General features: G+C 47.1%; 1 long non-coding RNA gene across 1 annotated transcript; it reads right to left on the bottom strand.

Moving 5' to 3' along the window:
* Window positions 1-2,462: 2,462 nt before the first annotated feature.
* Window positions 2,463-5,434, bottom strand: LOC123622696. Its single transcript, XR_006729606.1, has 3 exons — window positions 5,183-5,434; window positions 2,913-3,010; window positions 2,463-2,554 (listed from the first exon to the last, which is right to left on the bottom strand). It is a non-coding gene; the product is annotated as an uncharacterized LOC123622696 (long non-coding RNA).
* Between the last annotated feature and the right edge of the window lie 2,284 nt (window positions 5,435-7,718).

Raw genomic sequence — 7,718 nt, 5'->3', positions numbered from 1 at the left:
AGAAGGTGTATTCATGGGCACTTTGCACCAGCGCGATTTCACCATGCCTGTTGGCAAGACGCACTGATCCACGCAACCCTCCCGTCACCTCAGTGGCGCCAGCTCCTGGCCCTCCAGTTCAGTGAACTGTTTATTCAGTGCCAAGTCTGTCCCTCTGGAGTTTATCCAGTCTCTTATAAACCTGTGGGTCCTCACAGTGCAGTAAGCAGGACAGGGGGCTTTGAGGGTATTTGACCAAAGAAGAAATCGAAATGGCAAGTGTCACCCAGCCCACAAGTGAGTGTAAGAAGACAGATGTTTGGAACCAGGCCAGCTTCCACTCCATCCCGCAAAAATGATAATATCACAACAGCCATTAGCGATGTCCCCGATCCCTCCTGCCTCCCCCAGGGCAGACATGGTGCTGCTTGGGCTCCTGCAAGGACAGTTGTCTTTCTTGGAAACCTCGGAGACTTCTCAGGCAGGCCTGCCCAAATGCTCAAGTCTGGGCTCAAACATCTCCACGGGGAGGCCTTCCCTTCTCCCCCCAGTTGATATTTCTCATAGCATTTTCTGACGTTTTGTAGAGGCCGCAGAGGGGCAGGCTGTATCCCCAGGGCCTGGTCCAGAGCTAGGTAGAATGTTTCATGGCCATAAATTCCGTAAGTTCCACTGCTGGTGATGCCACTTTGAAGCTCCTCCCAGGAAGAGGTAGAGTCTCTTTTTCTGCTTGGCGAACCTGGACCAGCCCTGTGACTGGTCTTGACCAATAGAACACGGCAATAGTGAGGCTGCACAAGTTGCAGAGCCTAAGCATCTAAAGGCCTGGCCCAGTCCTTCCTTTGCATTCCTGGAATGCTACATGATACTTAGAAGTAGCCCCACAAAAAAAGGGCACATGGAGAGAGAGCCAGTCATCCCGGCTGTTGCAGCTGTGCCCAGCCAACCCTTCAGCTGAATACAGACAGCAGCATGAATGACTCTGGTGAGATCTGCAGAAGAACTGTCCAGCCAACCCATAGAATAGGGGAAAACAGCATACTGTTACTTTGAGCTACTACATTTTGGTGTAGCTTGTAGCACAGCAATAGATCACTGAGACACCCTTCCATCCTTATGTGTTGAATGAATGAAGGTGTGAAATTCTCAGAAAAGTACAGTGCACTTTGCTGAGTAACAAGTTTTCAGTGACCCCCCCCCACAGCAAGGCCAGACCATGTCACTCCCTTGCAGAAAACCTAACAGTGGTCCCCACCATTGCCCTTGGCATTGAGTCTTGGGCTTGCATTGTGGCCAACAAGGTGTAATAGGGACCTTGCCAATTTCTCGGACCTCATCTCTCTCCTTTCCTCCTTCTCAGAACTCTGGCCACTGTGGATTCCTTTTTGTTCCCAAGGGCTTGGTTATGTACTTCTGTCCCTCTCAATCAGTGCTTCTCAGTGAAGTCAGTAGCACCTCCAGTGTCATTTTGAACTATTGGGGCGGGGAGGGAGGATATTTTTATTGTCATAATAGGAGCAGGAATGCTAGACATCCTGTAAAGAGCTGGACAATCCTGTATAAGAGTTCCACGTGTGCCACGTGGCTGGACATTCCTGGAGGTAAAAGAACCTATTGCAAATGATCTGAGCCCAGAACCTAAATCCGCTTTACATATAAACAAAAGCATTTTTTTCACCATTTTAATATCACCAAAATTTTCAGAAATGTACCTATCATTGTAATTCAAGGCAAAAATGTATTTTGTCTGGAACTTTATCAAATACCGTTCACAGTTTCAAATCTGCGTTGCTATCATTTACCCAGCCATGATATCTAATTCACCACAGGGCACCCCTGGTCAGTCTGCATCTGTAGCTGTTGAAATCCAAGGGATTCTAATTTTAGGTTCCAGCATCTGACTGCTTCATTGTATCTTCTAGTATGTAATTGTACCTGTGCATATATTTATTGAAATAAAAATTACAAATTATACATTATATCCCTTTTGTTTCATCTTTGTAGTTTTATTAAAGCTATTGTGTAGGAAGGTTTTATTGTATATGAATTTCATTTCAGAATAGTTAACAGAGGCCTCCTTGTTATAAAAAGGGGTGTGTGGTGTCTGTTGGGGGTGGAAAGCACTGTTGACTGGCCCTTCCCACCACTCTGCTCTCAGCTCAATGTCATCCTCAAGGTCACCAGCCCCCCAGTCTTGTCACCCCTGCCCCCACCACTTGCTTCCACATCATTTTGATTTATTTCTTAATTGCATTAAACTGAATTTGAAATGGTGGCATTTATTTATCTGTGTGTTACTTATCTATTGCTGCATAAAAAGTCACCTGAAAATTTAGTGGCTTAAAAATCATTTATTATCTCAGTTTCTGTGGGTCAGGAATTTGGAAGCAGAATGGGTGGTTCTGGATCCTGATCTCTCCTGAGATTGCAGTCAAGCTGTCAGCTGGGGCTGCAGTCATCTGAAGGCTCCACTGGGGCTGGGGATTGACATCCAAAGAGACTCACTCACATGGCTATTGGAAGGAGGCCTCAGTTCCACAGAGCTGCTGGAGTGTGCTCATAATGTGGCAGGTTGCTTTTCCCAGAGTGAGTGATCCAAGAGAAAATGAGAAGGAGAAAGACAGACAGACAGACAGACACTGTAGGAAGCATAAGCGATTCTTATGACCTGATTTCCAAAGTGGCCCACCATGCAGACTGACCAGGGGTGCTGTTTTGGCGACTCAAACACCATGGTAGGTATAAACGTTGGTGACAGTGATATTAGAATGGTGAGCAATGGTAAAGTTGCAGACAAAATACAGTTTTCCCTTGCTTTATACATAGTTGCATGAGAAGTGAGTGACTAAGTCTGGTCCACACTCAAGGGGACAATTATTAGACTCCCTCTTTAAAAGGAAAGGTATATTTTCACCATGCGTTTGCCCACTTACCATCTTGTCTTTCCCAGGGAGAGTGTGAATTCCATGAGAGCTGAGACATTGTCTTGCTCACAGCCCTATGCCCGGAACACATAGTAGGTGCTCAATGACTGTGGAATGAATGAATGAATGAATGGAGGTGGCTCTAGTGGGGTCTACAGGATTTAATATTCAATCAGCAGTTTCATCATGCAGCAAGCAAGATGAAGAGACAGTATCATTATCCATTCTCCTCTTCTTCCTTAAAAGTAGAAACTCCCAGCCGGGCGTGGTGGCTCATGCCTGTAATCCTAGCACTCTGGGAGGCCAAGGCAGATGGATCGCTCGAGCTCAGGAGTTCGAGACCAGCAAGAGCGAGACCCCATCTCTACTAAAAATAGAAATTATCTGGACAACTAAAAATATATATAGAAAAAATGAGCCGGGCATGGTGGCACATGCCTGTAGTCCCAGCTACTCGGGAGGCTGAGGCAGTAGGATCGCTTAAGCCCAGGAGTTTGAGGTTGCTGTGAGCTAGGCTGACACCACGGCACTCACTCTAGCCTGGGCAACAAAGTGAGACTCTGTCTCAAAAAAAAAAAAAAAAGTAGAAACTCCAGTTTTTAGCTGGGGACATGACCACCTGGAATATGGACCACATTTCCAGCCTCTGTCATAGGTTGCTGTGGCTATGTGACTAAGTCCCAGCTGCCTGGATGCCGTTTCTGCTCTTCCTTGGTTCTGCCGACTGGAATGGAGCTTTCATGGCTGGAGGCGGTGGTGAATGCCCTGGGGGAGAGCCCAGCAGCGAGACCAGACAGCTCTGGGTGCGCTCTGCTCAGTCTCTCAGGGAGATCAAAAGGTACCGAGAGGCCAAGAGCATGACACATGTTCCCCACATGTAACCTTTAGATAAGCCAGAGGGAGAAGGAGGGCCCTCCTGGAAGAAAGGAACGGCATGCAGTGCACGATGGTGTGGAGGCTAGGTTGGCCAGGAAGCGAGTTGGGACTGTAGGTCCTCCTTGGACAGAAAATGGAGCAGGGAAATGAGGGAACCAAGGGTCAGGGGAGTTCCCAGTGGGTGTTCAAGACAAACGGAGGTTGGGGGTAAGTTTGAAAAAGGAAATTGGAGAAAATCAAGAGTTGGGTCAATGTGATCAGATATTGCTGGGTCCCTCCTCTCCTGTAGCCACAGTCTTACCATCTGCCCTGGCTCTTCCACTCAGAGTGCTTGGTTGAACACAGCAGAGACAGACCAAGTGGAGATCTCCAGTGGCCTACCCCTCCATCATTCTTTCTTTCCTCTCCAGCTACACAACCCTGATTTTTAGCTGGAGACCTAACTGCTCAGCCTAAGACTATCCATCCTTGCCTTCCTTGCACTTAAGTGTGGTCTCGTGATTAAGTTCTAGCTGTGAGATATAAGCAAAGGATAAGGTGGGACTTCTAGGAGGTCTCCTGAAAAGGGAGGGGCATGTTCCTTTTTACCCTTTTCTCCTCCTTCCTGGCCAGAATGTGAACACAATGGCTGGAGCTTGAGCAGTCACTGTACAACACGAGGCAATGTGCTAAGTGGAACCAGAGCACCAAGACACAAGGATGCTGGGTGTCTGAAGACCTTTTGGCACCTGCACTGCTGACTGCTGTATGTCCTTCACAAAGAGAAAATTGACTATCTTAAGTCACAGTTGGGGTTTTTCTGTTATATGCAATCAAACCTAATTGATACACTAACCTTTGCTAACTTAAGTAGAAAAAGGGCTTTACCAGAATGATGAGGGATCTTTTTCAAAAATAATCAGAAAAGTGGAGAATGAGTCTCAGAAAATAGATGGAAAATGAGAGATGTGAAGGGATCAGAAAGCAGAACAAAGAAGATTCTGGAAAGGATAATGCTGGTGTCTTGGCTGAGTATTGGATCCCTACTCTTGTCCTTGTCTCAGGGGCTGCCACTAGAAAAAAGATGCTAGTCGGGGGGCACCACCACCCATTTCAGAACAAGGCTAAGCCTCCTGCTCTTCTGCCTTGCTCACTCCAGATTCCACGTCCTGAGCCAAAGCATCTGATGGGCTGAGTGAAGGTCATTAGCCTGTGTCCCAACTGCCGCTGTGGCAGGTGCTCAAGGCTTCTGCTCAGTGCCCTGCCCTCCTCCCTGAGTGGGCTGTGGAATCATGAGGTTGGACCCTCTACGGGCCTTCTACCCACAGAGGTGGCCTTACTCCCTGTTTTGATTAGCTACTGCTGTATAACAATCTACTCCAAAACTTAGAGGCTTAAAATAAGAACGATTTATCATTTCTCACCATTCTCTGGTTCAACTGGGATCAGCTGGGCGGCTCTTCTGTTGCGTGTGTGTTGCCTAGAGCTGGTGTCATCAGTGGGGCTCAGCTGTGCTGGAATGTGACATGGTTTGCTCACGTCTGGCACCTTGAGTGGGGGGGCACCTGGGCCTCTCCCTGCATAGATAGAGGGCCCCTCCTTATGTGGCCTCACTGTGTGGTCTCTTCTAGCAGGGTGGCCAGACCTTTTACGTAGTGGCTCAGGGTTCCCCAAGCTTTGACTTGGAGTGACACAGCATCCCTTCCGCTGCATTCTATTGGTTAAATTAAGTCACTAGACCAGCCCAGAGCAAACAGTGAAGGATGTGAAATACTAAGAGACAAGGTGGTGACAGGGGGTCATCCGGAACAGCTATCACATTGCTGTTTCCCAAACCCCTGCAGGTTTCCGGGGAGTGATTGTAAGTGAGGAAATCTCATCTACTACTTCAAAAGAGGAAGTATGGTGGAGTGGTGGAGTGCAGATTCCAGACACAAAGGGTCTGGGTTCGAATTCCCACCTTGCCTACTTGCTGGTTGTGTCATTCTGGGTGAGTCACTCGACCTTGCCTGTCTCAATTTCCTTATCAGGAAAATGGAGATGGTAACAGTGCCTGCCTCGTGGATTTTTTTTTTTTGAGGATAATATGAGTTAATGTATATAAAGCACCTAGAATTTTATCTGGCACATAGTAGGTGGTCTGTGTTTGTTCTCACTAAAGGGCCAGTGTGTTACTTTATCAGCAGGTGCTCACTGGGTGAAGCACTCACTGAAGTCCAGGAGTGAACACAAAGGAGGAGCAGCAGAGTCCAGGATCTTGGGGCTTATTATTATGGGGAGGTAAAAATAAGACAAAGATGAAGCGATACAAGAGATAAAATACTGTGGACCTAGGCAGGTCCGCAGACACAGGAAGCAGGAACCATGGTTGTCAGGCACGGAGGGAGGGGAATGAGGACTGACTGCTGGCAGGTACTAGGTTTCATCTGGGGGATGATGAAAATGCTCCAAAATTAGATTGTGGTGATGGTTGCACAACTCTGTGAATATACTAAAAACCATTGAATTGTACACTTTAAATGGGCGAATTTTATGGTATGTGAATTATCTCTTGATAAAGCTGTTTTAAAAAAGAAAATACAATGAACAAATAACTATGCAGAAACACAAGAACTAATAGCCTAACATTTATATGGTGCTTCCCACAGACCAGGGGCTATGCTAAGTGCTTTGCTTAAATTAACACAGTTAATCCTCACAACCACCCCAATATTACCCCCATTTTACAGAAAAGGAAACTGAAGGTTCTGGTCCAAGGTCATACAGCTGGTTCACATAGGAGTTGGGATTTAAATCCAGGCTTTCAGGCTCCAACAGCTGAGCCTGGAATGTCTACACATCACGCTGTATTTTATTTTAAGATGTGGCAATTTAGTGGATGACTGACTCTCAAATGAGTAGGCAAATAAGAAACACAGAGAAGGGGTATGAGCTGGGTGTTGAAGGATGCTTTGGCCTAAGCCAGGCAGAGAGGGTGGGAGGACATTTCCTTCTATTCAATCACCATCTAGTTTTTGAGCTCTGTTCCAGACGTCAGGGACGCTGCAGGAGGCAAAACGCCCAAGTCCTAACCCTCAGCAAGCGTAATGTCTAGTTTAGGAAGCAGACTGTAAACACATAAACAAATGTGGGGGGTGGTTATAAATTTATTTTATCATATTTTGAAGGTTTTTTTTCTCTTTTTAAGATAGGGTCTTGCTTTGTCACCTGGGCTAGAGTGCAGTGACGTCATCACGGCTCACTGCGACCTCAAACTCCCAGGCTCAAGTGATCCTCCTGTCTCAGCCTCCCAAGTAGCTGGGACTATAGGCACAAGCCACCACGCCCAGCTAATTTTTCTACTTTTTGTAAAGACAGGGTCTTGCTCTTGCTCAGGCTGGTCTTGAACTCCTGGCCTCAAGTGATCCACCTGCCTCGGCCTCCCAAAGTGCTAGGATTACAGGCGTGAGCCACCATGCCTGGCCACATTTTGAGTTTATTAGAAATTAGTTGTTGTAGCCATTTTGAAATATGTCCACAAATTTGTCAACATTCCTCCCATTGAGAAGTGAGGTCTCTGTCCCTTCCCTTTGAAACTGGTTGGGCTTTTGAGATTATTACCAGCCAGTAGAGTATAGCAGAAGTGACACTATGTGACTTCAGAGGCTATGTTATAACTTCAGCCTTGCTCATGGGAACACTGGTGCCAGAACCCTGAGTTGTCGTGTAACCAGTCAAACTGCCCGGAGTCCACCATGCTGTAAGGAAGCCCAAAGCAGTCCGCACAGAGAGACCACATGGAGAGAGGAACATTCCCAGTGGCTCCAGCCCCAGTGTCCCTACCCCGGGTCAAGGTCTGACTGCAACCACCTGAGACGTCTCCAGCCAGAACCGCCCAGTCAAGCCCTTCCCGAATTCCTGACCCACAGAATCAGCGAGAAGAAATGGTTTTTGTTGTTTGACACCACTAAGTTTTGGGGT

This window comes from Lemur catta, chromosome 17, assembly GCF_020740605.2.
Source record: "Lemur catta isolate mLemCat1 chromosome 17, mLemCat1.pri, whole genome shotgun sequence".
Lineage (NCBI taxonomy): Eukaryota > Metazoa > Chordata > Mammalia > Primates > Lemuridae > Lemur > Lemur catta.
The sequence above is the reverse complement of the archived record's forward strand: the minus strand, read 5'-3'. Positions and strand labels throughout refer to the sequence as shown.